The sequence below is a fragment of the Carassius auratus genome, chromosome 46 (assembly GCF_003368295.1).
Source record: "Carassius auratus strain Wakin chromosome 46, ASM336829v1, whole genome shotgun sequence".
Classification (NCBI taxonomy): Eukaryota; Metazoa; Chordata; class Actinopteri; order Cypriniformes; family Cyprinidae; genus Carassius; species Carassius auratus.
Window position 1 is genome coordinate 13,655,975 of NC_039288.1, and position 21,587 is coordinate 13,677,561.

The 21,587-nt window shown below is 41.0% G+C and overlaps 1 long non-coding RNA gene across 1 annotated transcript; it reads right to left on the reverse strand.

Moving 5' to 3' along the window:
• Positions 1-769: 769 nt before the first annotated feature.
• Positions 770-5,869, reverse strand: LOC113063753 (uncharacterized). The gene is made up of 4 exons (XR_003278732.1): positions 5,764-5,869; positions 5,585-5,678; positions 5,178-5,501; positions 770-830 (listed from the first exon to the last, which is right to left on the reverse strand). It is a non-coding gene; the product is annotated as an uncharacterized LOC113063753 (long non-coding RNA).
• Between the last annotated feature and the right edge of the window lie 15,718 nt (positions 5,870-21,587).

The window sequence follows — 21,587 nt, forward strand, 5'->3', positions numbered from 1 at the left end:
ATTTTGACAAGCGTGCCATTTTGGGTCCAGGTGTCCCAATGAATATTTGACTGGGTGGAGAGATCTTGGTCCGATGGTGAGCCATTCAAATTTGTCATGCCACACTGGTTAAACCACCATCCTGTGTTGTTTTGGTTCACACTGCAGCTGTCAACAGCTTTATCAGCAAAATTGCAGAATGGAGAACAATCATCATTGTCAACATCAAAGGTACTGAAAGGGACTGTGTCTTGATTCTGCTCTTGGTCATACCCTCAAAAAGCATCACCTACAGAAAGCAAAATCGTATTGACATATTTAATACTAATTGTCAGTAGGTTTCTATACTGTGCAACTCATAAATTATAGGGATAGTTCACCCAAAAAATGAAAATTCTGTAATTAATTACTCACCTTCAAGTTGTTTCAATTCCCAAAGACACGTACGTGTTGTGTTGACGTGAGAACACAAACCGTAGCGGAAGCATTGCACTGTTTGCAAGCAGAGGAAGAGGAGCACTAGTGTAATATTTGTAATCATGTTAAAAAATTTGAAATTGAGTAGGACTTACATTTAGTTTTTTTGCCCAGCCTTACTTTTTCAAACAAGAAAATACAGACGCTTCCGGTACGTAAATAATGACAGAATTTTCATTATTGGGTGACTATCCCTTTAATCATCAGCAAGCCTAAATGTAATATGTGGACATTAATTGCATTTTCCATAGTAATTTTGAAGGAATAAGTGGTGTTATGGGAATGATATTTGCTATTGGCTGACCTGCAAAAAAAACGTGTGTTTCTCTGATTCACAATATTGAAGATTTTTCTCATACCCAACTAGTGTTTACCTTCAGAGAAATAGATAAAGTAAGTACCTTTTTATTCATATTTAAGACATTATCTAATTTAGAAGTAAAAAGGGATTTTTCTGCCATAAATGTGCATATTATTCCAAACCTGTATGTGTTGCTTTCCTCTATTGAATATATTTTGAAGAATGTTGGTAACCAAGCAGTTGCTAGTGGCCACTGACTTTTGTATTATTATTTTTTTTCCATATTACGGAAGTCAGTGGTTCCCTTTCAGTCGGTCAGTCTCGATGTTACGTCGATGACCGACAAAATTGGGATATCGCTTCGATAGACCAATCTACTTCGAGTTTAAACTAAATGATCCAATGCACATTTAGCATGCAATTAGTGCATCCAGTATTATAAGTGAGTATAATAAGGCAGCAGGTGCAATGCATACCAGCTTTTCACTTCAGAGCTGAGCGTTAGTATCATTCTGCTCAACTGTGTCTCCTGTGAGCTACGAGTTCAGCACACTCACTGAAGCTTCATATGTTGGAGAGACTTCAGCAGTGGTCGTTCCTGTGTAGAGTGGGATGCACACTTCAGGCTGCACTACCCCAGTCGCGGCTAATTCCCCTGTGCGCCTCAGCACTAAAAGAGCATTTCCTAAAGAGCAAATTTCTCTAAAAGAGCTTCATATAAAGACGACGGATCGTTCTTATAAGGATGCCATTTCACCCATTTTTTTCTGGGTGCAGTCATTACCTGGTAACTGGTGATGGTCACGATCGTTGCTTCATGTGTCTGGGCATCGAGCACGCTGAGGTGGCCTTCATGGATGAGTCATATTCCAACTGTGGAAGGTGACCATCTCGGAGCTGCAAACCAGGCTCTGTTACCTTCAGAGGGGCGGAGTCCCGTTGCTGCTGGCGTGATCTGGGGCTCGTTCTGGCAGCCAACAGATGAGAAAAAAACTTCCGGCTTTAGCACGGGTGGTTTGAGGATTACAGTGGTGGCAAACCTCGCAGGGAACCAACCCTCTGGAGACCAGACTCACGCACCCTCTGCCAACCTGTGGAGCCAGTTGAGCCCTGCACCCCACACTCACACCACACTCCGGCCTGCTCACAAGCTGCCCAAGTTGGGTCCCTGGGTTCCACCTCACTGCCCCACCGTGGGTGTGGCTGTGGTTCCGCTAGTCCTGCTTGTACGTTTTCTGAGCACCGCTACCCAGCCCATCTTGCTGGCTTCTACAGACCATCAGCCTCGGCTATGCGATTTAGTTTGCCCGGTATCCACCCAAATTCATTGCACCCAAGCAAGGCGGTGGGTTACCACTGATCTTGGATCTGCAGGTTTTGAATCAGGCATTTTATCGGCTACTGTTCAGGTGCATCTGTCCCCAAGATTGTTTTGCAGGGATCGACCTGAAGGACAAGTACTTTCATTTATCATTCCTTCCATCACACAGACCTTTTCTGCAGTTTGCATTCGAAGGACGGGCATATCAGTACAAGGTCCTGCCCTTCAGGCTGTCCCTAGCTACCCGTGTCTTCACACAAGTTGTGGTGCCGGCTCTTGTTCCCCTCAGAGAGCAGGGTGTTCGCAATGTCAAGGGAAAGTCACAGGGACTTTGTGCTCCAGCACAACTGGGAACACAACCTTCGGGTCAACTGGGAAAAGAGCAAACTCTCACCGACGCAGAGGATCTCTTTTCTTCAAGGGCAGGACAGCGGTCCTACTGAAACTCTTTCAGAGGCTCCTGGGCCATATGGTGGCCACGGCGACATTACACTGCTTGGCTTGTTACATATGAGACCGCTCCAGAACTGGCTTCATGGCTGAGTCCTGAGGTGGGCATGGAAGTGCGCCACTCACTGGGTCCAAGTTACACTGGTCGCCAAACCCTCACCCCGTGGTCAGATCTTACATTCCTTTGGGCAGGGGTGCCCCTTGAACAGATATCCAGACATGCTGTGGTTTACATGGATGCCTCCATCACCGGCTGGGGTGCCATGTACAAAAGGCATGCAGTCTCAGGGGTTTGGACGGGCCCGCAGCTGCATTGGCACATCAATTGCTTAGAGTTGTTAGCAGTGTGCCTTGCCTAGAACCATCTCAAAGGTCACTTACGAGACAAGCACATGCTGTTCCGAATGGACAACACAGAGACCGGGGGGTACATCAATCGACAAGGAGGTCTGCACTCTCGTCGCAACTCACCTGCCACCTCCTCCTTTGGAGTCAAAAGGTTCTGAGGTTACTTTGTGCTGTTCACATTCCGGACCTGCTCAACCGTACAGCCGAAGAGCTGTCTCGAGCAATTCTCCTGGGAGAATGGCGAGTCCATCCCCTGATGTTCCAGCTGATTTCAAGATGGTTCAGAGGCGCTGAGAAAGACCTGTTTGCTTCTCCAGAGACCTCTCACTGCCAGCTGTTCTACGCCCGAGGGAAAACTCGGCATGGATGCACTGGCACAGAGCTGGCAAAAGGGCATAGACAAATATGCATTCCCCCAGTGAGCCTTCTTGCACGGACATGTCCGTTAGGACAAGAAGCAAGTCTTGCTAGTGGCTAGTCTTCCTCGGATCTGGTTCCCCAAACTAGTGCCCCTTGCGACAGCCCCTCCTTGGCCGATTCCTCTGAGGAAGAATCTACTGACTCAGAGACGGGGAAACTTTTGGCACCCGCGTCCGGACCTTAGGTTCTAGGTGACCTAACCCAGGATGTAGTGGACACAATCACTTCGGCAAGAGCACCGTTTACGAGACACGCTTATGCCTTGAAGTGGAACCTGTTTGTCAAGTGGTGATCTTCTTTCTGAGAGGACCACCAAAGATGCCCGATTGTGGTCATGCTTTCCTTTCTGCAGCAAGGTCCAAAAGCAGCAAAGTCCGCTATTGATGCGTACCATGACCCCGTGAATAGGAAGTCTTTAGGTAAGCATGACCTTATCATCAGGTTCCTTACAGGGGCCAGGAGGTTAAATCCTTCCCGGCCCCCCTCTGTACCCTCTTGGGACCCAACTTTAGTGCTTAAATAACTACAGCAGGGCCCATTTGAGCCTGACCTGCATGCATTTTCGGTCTGCGATTCGTGCCTAAAGTTCTGGCCAGCTGAGGATGACCCTCTGGATTGTGAATGCCATAACCCTGGCTTATCAGGTTTGTGAGCTCACTGAGCTAGAAGTGTTGCATCCTCCAGGGTGCTGGCTTATGGTGCCTTGCTGACAGATATTTGTAGAACTGCGGGCTGAGTGACCCCTAACACATTCACTAGGTTCTACAGGCTTTGTGTAGAGCCGGTATCCTCTCGTGTTCTCACCTCAAACGAGTAGTGGCACTGAGAGGCCTCGGTTAGTGTCGGCTTGCTTAAACTGCTCCAGAGTGTCCGTACAGTAGACCCTGTTGAGATCCTCCATCGCCCTAGGCAGCTGGACATGGCGGAATGTCCGGCGCCAGGACTTCATGATAAATCCTTGAGAACCATGGAAGGCTGGGTTCCATATTGAGACATAAGTTGTACTCATACGTGTATAGACCATGTATAGCCTTAGAGCCTGTGTTTCCCTGGCAGACTTCTGCCTTTCCAAGAAGGTTTTAATCACCTCAAATTTCTCCATATACACTTAAAAAGATGCTATATGTGTATTTGCTCCCAAAAACTCCTTTGGGAACGATGGGGCTTCCGCAGCATCCCTGTTCCAAGCGGAACGGGTATGTTTTCCCAGTGTTATCCAGTCTCACCTAGTGAGGTAGTGCTTTGACAATGGTGACTGGAACTAATTGTTCCCGAGCCCCGGCCTACACATAATAGCGGCTCGCACAGGGCACTGGAAGTCTGTGGTAGTGATCCCAATTTCGATGGTCCTCAATGTGACATTGAGAGTGAGTGACTGAAAGGGAATCTCTACATATGGTAACCCTCATTCTCTGAAGGAGGGAATAGAGACATCACGTCCCATCGCCACGGTTGCTGTACCACTGCTGAGCCACCAGGTCACTGGCTCGACTCCCCAGTGAAAACCTGGTATGCATGGCACCTGCTGCCTTATTATACTCACACTGTGATCAGTGGAAGCTGGATGCAATAATTAAATGCCAATGTGCATTGGCTCATTTAATTAAAACTTGAAGTATATTGGTCTATCAAAGTGATATCCCAATTTTATTGGTCATCAACGTGACTTGTCCATTCCCTCCTTCAGGGAACGAGGGATACCATACATAACCGAGACGTTACTAGCACCTGTTTGGTTGGTTACAAACATTCTTCAGAATATATTATTTTCTTTTTAACAGAAAAAAGAAACTCATTCAAGTTTGGAACAACAAGAGGTTGAGTAAATTATGACAGAATACCATTTTTCAATGAACAATCCTATTTACTGATTTATTGTACCCGGTAAGTGTCCAAATCCATCCAAGTATTGTGACCACATTCATTTGAAGTCAGTGAGACCATCCGTCCATCTCTGTATTAGTGTCCATCCACCCTCCATGTAATCCATCGCACAGAACACCTGTTAGATGGCCAGTTTAAGATGCTGAATGTTTGATTGGATTTTAAATTAAAATAACTGGTTGGAAATGTTTAAACAAAACTAAAAGAAGGTACTTTCCTCAAAGGAAACATCTGTGTTTTCTGGCTGAATTATATAAATTCCACTAGGGATTTTTGTAGACACGACACCTAGTGTCTCTTGGATGTCACTACGGTCTCTCCCTGTGGAATGAAAGGGAATTCCCTGTGAAGATGTGTAGATGATAAATATTTTGCTGAAAGTTTGACAGCATTAATCATCTCACCGTGGGACTCCATGTGCTTCATGGAAAAGATGTCACTGTAGCTTCTCTGCACATGTGAACTAAGTGTGTTTACTTTGGCCATGAGCTTGATTATCTAGAAAAAAAAAAATGAAAGCATCCAAAGCAATATGTTTAAAAATGCAGAAGAGGATATGCGGTTTGGAAGTTTGGACATATACCTGACTTGAGAGAAATTCCAAGGCTTTCTGCTGTTCATCAATGAGATTCATGATCAACTTCCTAGTGTTTCTTGTATATGACACTATGGTATGCTGGAGGTTACCTAAGACACACAACCTGCATTAAACTCTGTGAAAACTGCAGGGGATTTAAAGGGGTCATATGATGCAATTTTAATTTTTTCTTTCTCTTTGGAGTGTTACAAGCTCTTGGTGCATGAAAATCTGTAAAGTTGCAAAGACTAAAGTCCCAAATCCAAAGAGATTTTTACCAAAGTTAAGAGTCATTATGCAATATTTACATAATGCCTGCCAAATGTTCATACAAACAAAGAAGTTGTGTTTTCAGTAACTGCAGTTACTGCTGAAGCAGCCATGTCAGAGAGACACTGTGTATATCTACACGAAAGCAAAAGCACTTTATTTGGCCTTCTGAAAGTAGATGCATTTAGGAATCTTTAAGATTACTTACAACAGAACAGCAACGCATTTTATGAACGACAGTTTGGTGAACCGCTTCTGAATCAGCTACTGGAAGTATTTTTTGTTATTAGTTTAAGTATTTGCTATTGAATCTACAAATGCGGAGTTTTGCGCGTCACGTGTGTGTGTATGTGGTGTGCTCGTGCATGTGTGTGTGTGTGTGAGTGAGACAGAGAAGGAGAGAAAGACACCACAGTGGAGTCAGCTGTCTTAACAGTCCGTGGTTTGTGTACTGCAAACACAGCTGTATCACTGTGTCTGTCATGTGACTCTGTTGCATTTTCGGACTTGAACTGATGGTAAAACTAAAATCAAAAATGTAACCATCTTTACATTTATTTTGAAAGATGAAGCTTGCGATTATGAAAAGGGACGTTACATTTCTAATGAGTGCTTGCAGTGTTCGGCCAATCACAATGCACTGGGTCAGCTGGCCAATCAGAGCAGACTACGCTTGTCAGAAGAAATATATATTCACACACATGTATATATATTTAGTTAAAAATATATTAGTTTCAATCACAATAAAATTTGTTATATATATATATATATATATATATATATATATATATATATATATATATATATATATATATATATATAGTAATAAATGCAATATTTCACATTAAAATAGAGTGAAGGAATTAAAAATTCATTTTTGAACTGAGAATTGGCCCATCTGGATGCATTAAAAAAATAAAAACTTGTGTAATGTTGCGTAACCTCTTGTTTTAGCCATTGCACATGCACAGTCCTTTCAGTTTCGGTTTTCAATACGATCAAGTGTTTACATTCACTCTCAATCGTATTATAAAAGTTATAAACCACCCTTTTCAATCCGATCAAAATTTCATTCAGTTTGATTAAGGTGTTTACATGAAGGCTTTTCAGTCCGATTGAGCCATCAATCCGATTACTAACGGATTATTTGGTTGCATGTAAAGATAATCAGATGAGTTATCGGTGAGGAACAAGAACAAAGAGGCACACTAATTATTTTTCTGTCAACAGATTTATGGTTAAAAGGGCATTAGGTAGTTAACAGTAATTCCCGACAACATTATATGAATTCAAATGTTAAGATCTTAGAAGTGACATACCGACCCTTTAAGAATGAATGCACATAAAACATGAATTTTAAAAAGATTTGATGTGTATTTTTTTTTTTTTCGCTACTGTTTGTATAAAACATGGTTGCACTCCAAATCACAAATAAATAATATAAGAACTAATAAGTAAATAATAATGCCATGGTAGAAGAAAAAAACTTCAGATACCTTATAACATCAACGCGTCAAATCCATAGGTCAAATCTGAGAATGATCAAAATAACAAAATCTAGGGGAAATCCCAACTAAACAGATTCTTGTAAAGCGGTTTGCATTTTTGACCTTTGCATGCATTAGATTGTGGGTTCTTTAGGTAGTTTCCTGTGGATTTTACTGAGAGAAGGCACAATGTTTTTTAAAAGTAAAATGTTGTTAATTAAGTTACATGATACTGAAGCTTAATAAGTTTTAAGAGTTTTATCAGCTTTCAACTGTATTTTTTGGGGAAATGCAGCCATACATTAAATATTACACAATTTTCTAACAAAAATTTAGTTTGATAGTTATGTTTCCAATTGCTTTAATTTGATAGTTATGTTTCCAATTGCTTTAATCTATTCCATGTTAGGTCAAATCACCATCCATGCCTTTAACTTTGACCAATCTTTTCAATCTTATAGAAGCGACAACTTTGTAAATATTCATACATTAATTTCAACTTTAAATGTCACAGCAAAATTAAATAGTACAGGTGCATCTCAATAAATTAGAATGTCGTGAAAAAGTTAATTTAAATTGTGAAACCCATGTATTAAGTAAGGAATAATTGACGATGTGCTGTTAAATTATTAGAATTATTAGGGTGTACATTATTAAAGTAAAGCATTAAATGGCCCCGTAGTATAAATAAATTCAATGCACACAGACTGAAGTAGTTCAAGTCTTTGGTTTTAATTGTGATGATTTTGGTTCACATTTAACAAAAACCCAACAAATTAACTAAAAATAAAAGGATTGATCACTTAGGAAATATTCAACCTATTGTATCTATCATACATTGCTGTCTGTGATTGAGGAATTTGGGAAAAGAGCAAAAATGGGCTATTTAAATGTTACAAAATCATCTACTGAGCGGAACTTCTCTCTGACAAAATCTCCAGGACATATGACTAGTAAGCCAATACTCGAATAACTATTATGATTACTTTTGTTCTAACCACTTAAATGATAGAAGTACTTGCGCTGTACAATCTATTAAGACTGTGTCTGTTTCACGAATAGTGGGGTCAAAATATAAATTTAATGTAGGATTTAGAAAAAATCGTATCGTGATTAAACCAGAAAAATGTAAAATAAATGAATAAAAACTATTTTTAAAGTTTGGGCTCATAAACATTAGATAACTCACACCCAAAGCAGTTATTATAAATGAAATGATCACAGATTATAGATTTGATGTACTCTGGTTGACTAAACCCTGGCTAAAACCAAATGATTATTTTGGTCTAAATGAGTCGACTCCACCAAACTACTGTTATAAGCATGAGCACCGTCAGACTGGTCGTGTTGCAACAATATAAAGTGATATTCTCAATGTTACCCAGAAAACAGGATAAAGGTTTAAACATTTGAAATACTTCTGCTTAATGTTAAACTGTCAGATATGCAAAAGAAATATATTGTATCTCTTGCTTTGGCTACTTTGTATAGACCACCAGGGCCGTATACAGAATTCTTCGAAATAATTTGCAGATTTCCTCTCAGACCTTTTGGTTACAGTTGATAAAGCGCTCATGTTGATAATACAAATGATGCATCAGGACTTGCGTTTACTGACCTGATAAACTCTTTTGGAGTTAAGCAAAATGTCACCGAGCGGGCCCACAAATTGTTTTAATCATACACTAGATTTAATTATATTGCATGGAATCAATCTTACTGATATGGATATTGTACCTCAAAGTGATGATGTTACCGACAATTTCCTTGTATCGTGTATGCTGCATATCACTGATATTAAAGGGGGGGTGAAATGCTATTTCATGCATACTGAGTTTTTTACACTGTTAAAGAGTTGGATTCAAATGCTAAACATGGACAAAGTTTCAAAAATTAAGTTGTACGTTTGAAGGAGTATTTCTGTTCCAAAAATACTCCTTCCGGTTTGTCACAAGTTTCGGAAAGTTTTTTTCGAGTATGGCTCTGTGTGACGTTAGATGGAGCGGAATTTCCTTATATGGGTCCTAAGGGCACATCTGCCGGAAGATCGCGTGCTCCCGTATAGCAGAGCACTGAGAGCAGAGGCATTCAGTGATCAGAGCGAGAGCGTCGCGAAATGTCACAAAAGAAGTGTATTTTTGGTTGCCAGGGCAAGACAACCCTGCACAGATTACCAAAAAAAAAAACAGCATTAAGGGACCAGTGGATGGAGTTTATTTTTACAGAGCATCAACGGAGTTGTGCAAGTGTGTTTGTGTTCGTTCCCTGCATTTCGAAGATGCTTGTTTTAAAAACATGGCCCAGTTTGACGACGGATTTGCGTATCGTTTAGTTCTTAAGGATGATGCAATCCCAACGAAAAAGGGCCACGATCGTGTGTTGGAACCGCAGGCGGTGAGTAAAACTGCTTCAAATATATCTGCCTCCTGCTTCAAATATCTCTCCCATCGGAGACCCGGGTTCGAGCCCTGCTCGGAGCGAGTCGTTGCTGCTGCTGCTCTCGTTCAGTTTCAGCCTCGGGATCTGATTCTGGATCATAAATATACGCTGAATCTGACTGTTAGCCATGGTTTGTTTTGGTTGGTTTTTTCCTCACAATGTCACAGCTTCCAAACGCTCTCAACGCAAAAGCCTACTCACGCTCTTGATTCTTTAGCTCCGCCCACACGTCCGCCGATTGTCACATTTTCCCCCATCAAATTGAAAAAGGTTAGAGAAAAATGTACTGTGCCATGGTATAACAGTAATACTCAATCTCTCAAGAAAGAAACTCGTAGTCTTGAGCGCAAATGGAGAAGAATTAACTTGGAAGTTTTTAGAATTGCCCCTAAAACTGCCAGGGCCAAGCATATCCACAAACTCATTGACAATAACCAAAACAATCCAAGGTTTTTATTAAGCACAGTGGCTAAATTAAAAAATAACCAGACGTCACCTGATTAAAATATTCCATCAACGTTTAATAGTAATGACTTTAAGAATTTCTTTGCTGATAAAATAGATAACATCAGAAATACAGTAACAAATGTAGATTCTACAGTGTCTAACACTTCAGTTTCATCTATCACAACCAAAGGTAAACTGCAGCGCTTTACAAATATAGTACAGGAAGAGCTAAATGATCCTGTACCCACTAAATTACTGAAAGAGTTGTTACCTGTAGCAGAAGAACCGTTTCTCAACATTATAAACTCTTCGTTATATTTATGTCATGTCTCAAAAGCTGACGGTTATTAAGCCTCTTATTAAGAAACCACAACTAGATCCTAGTCAACTGGCAAATTAAAGGCTCATTTAAAATCTTCCATTTATGTCTAAAATTTTAGGAAGTTTAGTTGTCTGCTCAATTGAGCTCCTTCCTGCCAAAAAAAAATCAGTCAGATTTCAGGCCCCACCATAGCACAGAAATTGCACTTGTTAAAATGACAAATGACCTGCTTCTTGCATCAGCTCTTTGCTAGTTTTACTTGATCTTAGTGCTCCGTTCTACAGCATAGATCATGACATACTCATAGATCAATTTAAAAACTAAACAGGTATTCAAGGGCAGGCTCTAAGATGGTTTAGATCCTACCTGTTCGATCGCTACCATTTTGTTTATTTAAATGGGGAGTCATCTCATTTATTACCAGTAAAATACGGAGTGCCACAAGTATCTGTCCTAGGTCCTCTTCTATTTTCAATATACATGTTGCCCCTCGGTAATATTATTAGAAAATACGCTATTAGTTTCCACTGTTATTCTGATGATACTCAGCTATATATCTCAACGAGACCAGATGAAACTTCTAAATTATCTAAGCTAACAGAGTGTGTTAAAAATTGGATGACCAATAATTTTCTCTTATTAAATTCAGATAAGACAGAGATATTACTTACTGGACCAAAAAAAACTGTACACAGAATCTTGTAGACTATGGTTTGCAACTAGACGGATGTACTGTTGCATCATTATTCTTTAGCTTGGGTTAAACTAATTAATTTTACTTTGTTGGAACAGCAGCTACGCTAATTATGTCTCTATTTATTTCTATGTTTTGCTACAGGATTTACATCCCATGGTAACTAGGATTTACACCAGCAGATAATCTACACTCTGTATCCAGAACACCTGAGAAGTGATTATGCTAACCCCTCAGAGGACCCCAGATGATGCTAACCCTGAATCAACAAACAGAACTAACAAATATTGCAACTTACTTTGCATTCACATAATAATTGCTGTTACTAGTGTTTAAAAAAGAATTCAAATGTTTTATTAATGAGTTAGAAAAAAAACGGATATAATTTGCATACAGGAAACTTGGTTGAAATTAGAGGTTATTATAGCATTCAGAGAGATACAAACAATGGTAATGGTGGAGGATAAGCAGTTTTTATTAAGCAAGATATACAATACAGGGTAATGGTTAGAGGGAAAGAACTAGAATTTATCATAATGGAGGTATGGACAGAGGATGGTAGTTTTAAAATAGCTTCTAATTTTAAAGGTTTATAATAATTTGCTAACCTTGGAAAATTTGGAGGAACTGTTAATCAACTTAGAAGGCAAGGTCATTTGTTTTGGAGATTTTAATGGTCATGATACATTGTTGGATAACTACGGTATAATGATATGAATGGAGAGGTTATTGAAGAATTCATGGATAGGAAAAATGTAGTTTGTGTTTGCACATGGTACTAGAATAAATGTTATAAATGGGAAAGAGACAGCGGTGGATATCACCCTTGTTTCTGAGTCAATGGCAGGGGTATGTTGGTGGTAAGTTAAAAAATAAAGAATGCTGGGGAGCAACCATTATCCAATTTTTGTTGAAATAGGTACAAGAGTGGAATTAAAGGAAATAAACAGATCAGGAGGAATGGGTTTTTGACCAAGCAGTTGATTTATATATTCACATTATATATACATACACACACACATGCTCATCAGCTTTGATTCCTCACACCTGTGTTTGACCCTTTATAAGTCTGTTTGTTCCCTGCTATTGTGTTCAGTCTTGAGCCTATGCTTCCTGTGAAAGTGACATTCAGCCAAGTATGGTGACCCATACTCAGAATTTGTGCTCTGCATTTAACCCATCCGAAATGCACACACACACAGAGCAGTGAACACACACACACACACTGTGAGCACACACTCGGAGCAGTGGGCAGCCATTTATGCTGCGGCGCCCGGGGAGCAGTTGGGGGTTCGATGCCTTGCTCAAGGGCACCTAAGTCGTGGTATTGAAGGTGGAGAGAGAACTGTTCATGCACTACCACCACCCACAATTCCGTCCGGCCCGAGACTCCAACTCACAACCCTTCGATTGGGAGTCCGACGCTCTAACCATTAGGCCACGACTTCCCTTCTATATTATTATTATAATTTTTTTAAAGTGACGTGACTGTGTATCCAGTTGCTAAGTTAAGTTTGATTGTGCTTGTATTTTTGGACCGTCGTGTCTTTTTTGTTTAATGGTAGCTAAGTTTGATACATTTATTATGTATTTCATTTTCTCTAGTAAAGATTATTGTTACTTTTTGAACATTCAAGCCCCTTGGCCTTTTTTGCTCTTTTGCTCTTCCACTCTTGGGTTTAACAGTCTGGGAGTAGCTCAGTGACTAAATTCACACTCTTAGAGCACCAGAGACCCAGGTTCAATCCCTGCTTAAGGCAGCCTTGTTACAGCAGGACTGAACCATGGAAGCAAACCCAGCGGAAGAGTGTTCACCACCCTCCAACGCGGAACGGAACCTAGCTGCACTCTCTGAGCTGGCCACTACCATTCAACGACATGATCAAACTCTATCTCAGATTGTCAAAATTTTGAGCCTTCAGTCCCAGGCGTCTTCACCCCAAGAATTCCCACAGTCCCCTGATCCTCAACCAAGGTCCATGGTGACACTTCCTTCTGAGCCCAGATTACCAGCCCCAGAAAGGTTTGATGGAAAGCCCTGAGAGATGCAGAGGATTTATTACCCAGTGTACTCAGGCCTTTCAACTACAACCAAATAGTTTTCCCACTGAGAGCAGTAAGGTGGCCTACATCATTACTCTCCTCACCGGTAAGGCGCTCAAATGGGCCTCAGCTTTGTGGGACCAGAAATCTCCACTAACCACAAACAATCAACAGTTCATCATAGAGATGAAGAGAGTTTTCCAACATCCAGCCAGTGGAGGTGATGTCGATCGTCGCCTGCTAAATAACAGCTGTAGAAACTGGAATTTCTCCATTCCATTGGCACTATCTCTACTGCTTGTTTGGCCAGGAGAGAGGATATTTCTGCTCGTAGCAGCGGGGCGCTCTGTTCTGACACTTCTGTCATAATCACACCGCCGAAGCGGGGTGGTCTGCGAGCGAACTGGAGCGTATAGCCGCGTTTTATCGTGTTGATCACCCAATAAGATGCTGCAGGGAGCGTCGCCCACGCGCTGAGATGACTCAATACAGAGGGTATTAATGCATGCTGTGGCGGGGCATGCGCGCCAGCCACTGGGGAAGCATTTACCGCTATATGAATGGCAGGTGACTCGTTCGCGGCTTCTTGCACGGGAACAAACATAGTCACCTCCTCGGGTTTCCCCGAGCTTCCGCTTTGCGAAGCGTCTCTCGGAGGAGAGGCTTCGCTTATGTATCGGGTAATAGTAGAGGGAGGAAGAAAGCTCTTTTGCTGAGGCATGTAATGCATGTTTATTGAAACAGAACACAGCGGTTTCATTCTCACAACATTTACATCTTTGACGAACTCTGGGCGGGAACACGCCCTTTTCGCCGCGGGTCCGACTAACACATGGGCTTCCTGGGCTGCCTCTGGCGGAATGGTGGCTCTGGCTCACGACGCTCTGCCGCGCTCGGGAACGCGCGCCTGGTATTTCCCGCCTGGCGCTGTGCTGAAGAAGATCTGGACCTCGCTGCAGGGGGGACTTGAGACCGTTTCGGCAAAAGATGAGGCATCATTTTAGACTGCTTGACGGTCTCGGCGTATTTCTCCGACAGAGATTCCACCGCGACACCGAAAAGACCGATGGGGCTCACCGGTGCATCCAGGAACTGCCTCTTTTTGGCATCGCGCATGCCGGACAGCGTCAGCCACAGATGGCGATGCAGGACCACAAGGCTGCTCATATTGCGGCCGATTCCCTGCGCTACCTTTTTCGACGACGTGAGAGCGAGATCCGCCGCCGTGCGCAGCTTCCTGAGCGACTCTGGGTCCGGGCTTCCCTCATCCAGGGACCCAAGGAGCCGAGTTTGGAAGACCTGCAGGATTGCCATCGTGTGGAGGGCAGATGCTGCATGTCCAGCAGATATGTACGCCTTCTCGGCGATGTAAGCAGTAGCTCGACATGGCTTAGAAGGCAAAGAGCAGTTTTCCAGCCGGGAGAAGACGCCAGGTGGGCCGCGATAGCATCCTCGAGGGGACGCGGTTGCGCGTATCCTAATTTCTCTGCCCCTTCCACCGTCGTCAGCAGCTGGGTCCCCTGTGCATGGGCTCGGGCTGAGTAAGGGGAGCGCCATGACCGGGTGAGTTCCTCGTGGACCTCAGAGAAAAAAGGCGCGGGTCTCTGCGGGGCTTCAGCCTGGCGGCCCGCGCAGAGGAAAGAACCGTCCATCCATCTCTTAGACGGCAGCTCCTTGGGGGCTGTCCACTCCAATTCCATATCTGCCACCACCTCCGTGAGGATCGCCATAAACTCGGCATCCAGCGAGGCGGGGGCAGCTTCAGACGGGGCCTCGGACCACGCTCCCGGGTCTGAGGCATTAGTAGACATGGCGTCGTCCTCGTCATATCCAAACGAGACCATTTCCCGCGCTTCTAGTGGAGGGCGGTAACTGGCCTCAGAGTATGAGAGGGGATCTTCCACGTGAGGGTGGCGTGGGCGTTGGGCCGATGCCAGTACCTCGACAGAATCCGTCGACGGAGCTCTCTGCGGTCTCCCGGTTCGCGGCTCGACGGCGGCGGACGGGGGAGAGGCAGGAGATACAGGGCCACTGTTACGGGTAACGGCCAGCCTTGCACGAAGGATCTTGATGGGAAGCTCCTCACAGGCACGACATCCCGATCCTTCGAATGCCGCCTCTGCATGAACCCGACCCAGGCACAGCTCACACTGCTCGTGTGCATCCGGGAAATCAATGGGCCCACCACACATGCGGCAAAGAGACATTTTAAGAGTAAAATCACCGGAATGTGAGAGGGGATAATTTTCCACAATTTTCCGCTCTGTATGCGTGAATCCACGGCGAAACCAGACTCAAGTGAAGAAAAAAGATTCTGAGGGTTTTGGCGCCCACCGTCACCTATATTGATGGCTGTCAGCCAATCGGTTATTAGCTCTGTTAGCCATTGGCTATTTGCAAGCAAAAGAGTTATTCAATCAGACTTCATAATTTCGAGGAAATGGATTTCCCCATACGTAATGTCGAGAGACCGACTCGATAAGGGAACGTATTATCTGACCCGCACTCCGGAACAGAAGAGGGCGGTAATGCACCAATAACTGGATGCCAACCGCCTTTAAACTGGAAAGAAGACGAATATGACAGCTTGCTGTGAGAGACAACGGTGAGAATCGTATTTTTTTTTTCCCGAAATAATTATTTAAATTGAAGTGTATAAGTCATTTTCATACAGTGGTATTGTTTTTGTAGTTAACAATTTATTAAAACTAAGGCGTAAAGTAAGCAACATATAAGCAAAATGTCTAAAGACGCTATCCACAGGTATCATTGGCTAAATCTGTCTGTGACCTACATAATATAGCATATTTGTGATTTTGCTGTAAACATGTTTTATAATGCATAACTAACAGGGGAGCTCCATTAAGTACACGACTCAATAGTGGATTTACATAAACCATATATACTTCTTGAAGACTATTACTAAAATGTCTATTTATCATCTGACTGGATAATGTTTGATACGTATTGTAGATGAGCACATCTAACAGACGTGAAACAGGTGTCTGAGTGATATGTGTGTAGAATTCACTTTTGTCAACACTGCTATAGATAAGTGTGAGTCATGTAAACAAACAAATCTACATAAAGTAACTAAACATAAGTTATCTATTTCATTTGTCCATTTGCAATATTGATAAGAAGAGTGAGACTGTGAAGTGCAGAAGCAGAACTGTATCAGCTGTGTTCAGATGGCAGGACGATGTTGGGATCACCATCTGTAAATACATGTTTGTTAGAACAATAAGTTTGAATTAAGCTTTGTATCATGTGTTAACTTGTACATGTATGCATTTATTGTGATGCTAACTTTTATACATTATTTTAATCATTTAGACATGTTTTTTTTGTTCTCAGTAAATAAAATATCAATATTTTATCCATTCATGTAATAATTGCTTGACTGAAAATGGATGTATTCACATCGACTGCATTTATTTAACTAGTATATATTCATTTATATCGGTGTCACAAAAGAAAATACATTTGGCTTCTTTTACTAATATGTCATTTTAAGAAAAAAATATATAATTATTGGTTGGCATTTAACGTTATTATTGCATGGTAAGTGTTGGGGTGGGCAAAAGAGGCAATTCATTATGGAGTAATGTTAATTTCGAGTAGTAATACTTACATTTTTAGAGTGTCAAATCAACAGTCTTCTCCAAAGGTGAGATCTTCGAGTTCGAGCAGCTGATCGACGTACCCTTTGTGCAGATATTGCAGAGTCGCTGTGAGGTGTTAGTGCACCTGACCCACTTTTTTTATTATTATTGCCAAATTATTTCATAAAAGATCATGGTAAGAGGTTGTATCTAACAATAAACAATCATAATGCCATAAAACAGTAAATAAAGAAAAAAATGTTTTCATCATAGTATGAGATACTATACAAGAAAAACATTTTTCGGTAACACTTTAGAATAAGGTTCCATTAGTTAATGTTAGTTAACTACTTTCGTTAACATGAACTAAGCAAGAACAATCCTTCTACAGCATTTATAAGTCTTAGTTCATGTTAATTTCAACATTTACTAATGCATTATTTAAATCAAAAGTTGTGCTTGTTAACATTAGTTAATGCACTGTGAATTACCATGAACTAACAATGAATAACTGTATTTTCATTAACTAACATTAACGAAGATGAATAAATACAGTAATAAATGTATTATTCATTGTTTGTTCATGTTAATTAATACATTAACTAACATTAACTAATGGAACCTTATTCTAAACTGTTACCCATTTTTCACGTAAAATAATTGAAAAAATATTCAAGAGATAATGATTTTGGGTTTTCAAATTATAAAAAAAATGCTTTAAGGATAACACTTGATCACATTTGATCACATTTAACACAGTTAAACATATAAACAAATAAAATCAACAGTATTTGGCTATACTACAATCACAAAATAAAAAGGCAGCCATTTCTGCAACATGTTCTTCATTATCAAGATAATTACAAATAAATTAATTAAACCTGTCACTTATGTCTTTTACGTTTTTGTGCTTGTTTTAACTTTGTAGGTCACATGATAGCGGATGATGATATACAATTTGCATTCATATTTCATACATATGCATTTAGGCTGTAGAGTATACACTCTTTTAACGCTCGTTAAGATAGTACTTATTGAAATTAAGTGCCTAATTAAAGGGAATGCGGTTTCGAACACATCCCGACAAAGTCTCGTTTTGACATCTCGCGTGGTTCTGTGTGATTTGAACAACTTCAAGTTACGTCTCCTACTTCAAGTTACGCCCCCGTCTTGCAGTCTGCAGACAGACCCTTCTCGCTTTTTGTCATTCAAATACTCACGATGTTCGCAGTGTTTTCCCCCACGCCAACTCCGCCCTCGCCACGCCCCCAGCTGACTAGATGCCGACTGTGTGCAAGTATAGGTCTCTGAAGGAAAGTAATGGGTGTGTGCTCACAGTGTGTGTGTTTGTTCACTGCTCTGTGTGTGTGCATTTCGGATGGGTTAAATGCAGAGCACAAATTCTGAGTATGGGTCACCATACTTGGCTGAATGTCACTTCACTTTCACTTTCACTTTTTACAAGATCAAGGTGTTTTTACACCATGAGACCTGATTGGTTGATGTAATAGTGAAGTTAGGTTTAGGGATGGGGTTGGGTAAGGGGGATCATTTAGATTGCATGATTCAGAAACACCCAGCAGTTTGGAAACATGCACATGGTGATAAACGCCCACTTTTGCTCTGCAGAGACCTAAGTCTCACTGTGTGCATAAGCTCATCTTAATCATAAATTTTTTCCACCTTAGTGACGTACCTGATGGCACAAGGTACAAACTGGAGTACAAACTGGAGTAAAATATGGCTAAGCTGTCTTTACTATCTCTCACATTACAATTATTATTATTTTTTATTATTATTATTTTTTTATTACCTGATTTTGTATGCAATCGCGCTAAGAGCGGATTAGAATTTAACTGCTGTACTTTTGTTGATAATCTAAATATGCCCTTTAATTTAAGCAGGCATGCAGCACTCTGATTATTGCTCCTGGCAGAATTGAACAGCAGCCTTTTTTACTGAGCAAGTTTTTTGTTTTTTCTTTCTATAAAGAGAATATAAACATATGCCACATTAGCTTAACTTACTATTTCTTGCTATGTTCTAAGTTCACATTTCCCCATACTGTTTGCAGTTCTCACCTTCTACAGTACTCTCTTAAGTGACCACAGGTTTTCAACGTAACTACTCATTCATTTATTCGGTCTAAGCTTTCTTTTTTTAAATTATTATTATTCTTTTTTTTTTTTTTTTTTTTTTTTTACTTTTTTAAGCTTATTTGTGGATGTCCCATGGCACAAAGCGGGCTGCAGGTGTTTGTATACTGAAACACAGATTTAATGGGAAAATTTTGATCTCTGACTGTGATAAAAATGGCCATTACATTTTTTTAATACTCGAGGCTGCACAGTCTTTTTATATTCTAGTCAATGTGTATGGCTTCAACTATCAAACAGAGAATAATATCTTTTTTGACAAGTTGGAAAAGCATTTGCTGTACTGGTTATCCAAATATCCAGATTCTTTCATAATCTTTGGCGGTGACTTCAACACTGTGTTGGACAACAGTATGGATGGATGGCCCTCTAGAAGTTCAGACTCCTCTATCTCACATATAAGGCTATTTGCACAAAGATTTGATTTGGCTGATTCCTGGAGGGACTCGCATCCAGGTCAAAGACCATATACTTGGTGCAATAAGACACAGACCAGTCACTCGCGCATCGACTATTGGCTTATTTCAAAAGATTTGAAGGAAGTTAAAACAGATATTTTTCCTACGCCACTTTCAGATCGCAAAACAATTCATTTAACTGTCCCTTTGTCTTCCCCCCTCTAAGTCGTCATATTGGAAGCTTAACAGTACTATCCTCGAGCATAAAGAAGTGATTACCGAAGTTCATGATAAAACATTATTGGAGCACAGCTTTAGCTGAAAAGATATTCTGTAATAACTGGGAGCTTCTGAAATATGAACTTGGTAAGTTTTTTTGAAAATACTGCATTGAGGTAGCGAGGAAAAGAAGGGCTGAGGAGACAGTGGTAATAGAGAAGATTGCTTTTTTAACTTCCAAACCGATAGAGGCTCTCGACGAATCTGATAAGGCTGAACTAAATGACTGGCAGCATAGGTTGGATGAGATTTATAAGCGCAAAGCTGAAGGAGCATTTGTCCGGTCTCAGAAAAAGTGGCTTGAAGAAGGTGAGCAGAATAATTATATTATAAAATTGAAAATTAATGGGACAATTTCTAAAGATCAGAGCACCATTGCAAAATATTGTGCAGATTTACAGTAAACTTTACTCTTCCAAGTATTGCCCTCAAGCTGCTTTTTCCTTTTTTAATTCTGTAAATAATATCAGCTGAGTGAGGCTGATAGTGAATTTTGTGACAGGTTAATTTCCCTGAATGAAGTCACAGATGCTATAAAGTATCTTAAGCTAAACAAGTCCCCCAGGACAGACGGCCTTACTGCCGAGCTTTATAAACAATTCTCTAACAGCTTAGCCCCATTTCTTTTGGAAGTCTTTAGGGAGAGCATTGATAGGGGTGCACTCCCTCCCACTTTATGTCAGGGACTAATAACCCTGATTCCGAAACCAAGAAAGGACCCTCTGCTCTTAGATAATTGGCGACCAATCTCTTTATGGAATAATGATTATAAGATACTAGCACTGATCCTTGCAAATAGAGTAAAACCTATTTTAGATACAGTCATTGATGAGAGTCAATCTGGTTTTATGCAGAATCGTCATATTTCTAACAACAAAAGATTAATTTTAGATATAATGGATTATTCAGAACTTGTGCAAGATGACAGTTTTATTCTTTTTCTCGATTTCTATAAGGCTTTTGACACCCTGGAACATGATTTTATTATTACGGCTTTGAATAAATTTGGCTTTGGTCAATCCTTTTGCAATGCAGTTCAGATGTTATCTTCCAATAGTAATACTTCTATAAAGCTTGATAGCGGTACTTCCCCCAGATTTTCCCTGAAGCGTGGAGTGAGGCAGGGGTGCCCCCTGTCAGTGTATCTATTTCTCCTTTCTGTACAACTCCTTAGTTCACACATCAAACTTAGTCCGTCAAAGGGCTTGGTCATTGCTAACAGAGAAATACTCATAAGCCAGCTTGCAGATGACACTGCTCTGTATAGTTACTTTGGAAAGTAGTTAGTTAGGTTACAACGTTACCATCAATTAAAAGTAATCAGTTATGATACAGCGTTACCTATTCATAAAAGTAACGCGTTAGAGTAGTTACGAAGTTACTGATTACTTCCGCACGAAACTAACGCGTTAAGTTACAAATTTCAGGAAAAAAGTAATTAGAGTACTCTAACGCGTTACCTTGTAACGCGTTACCCACAACACTGTTTATCAGGGATGTATCTCAAGTATCGGCGGCAGTCGACACTATCCAATCCTTTTCTAAAGCCTCCGGACTCTCCCTTAATCTAAATAAATGTGAACTTTTGCCTGTTAAAGCCTGTTAAAGCCTGCTTGGCGGCCTCAATCCATGGAATCCCTGTAAAAAATTCTGTTACATACCTTGGTATTCACATCACAAAAAATGACCA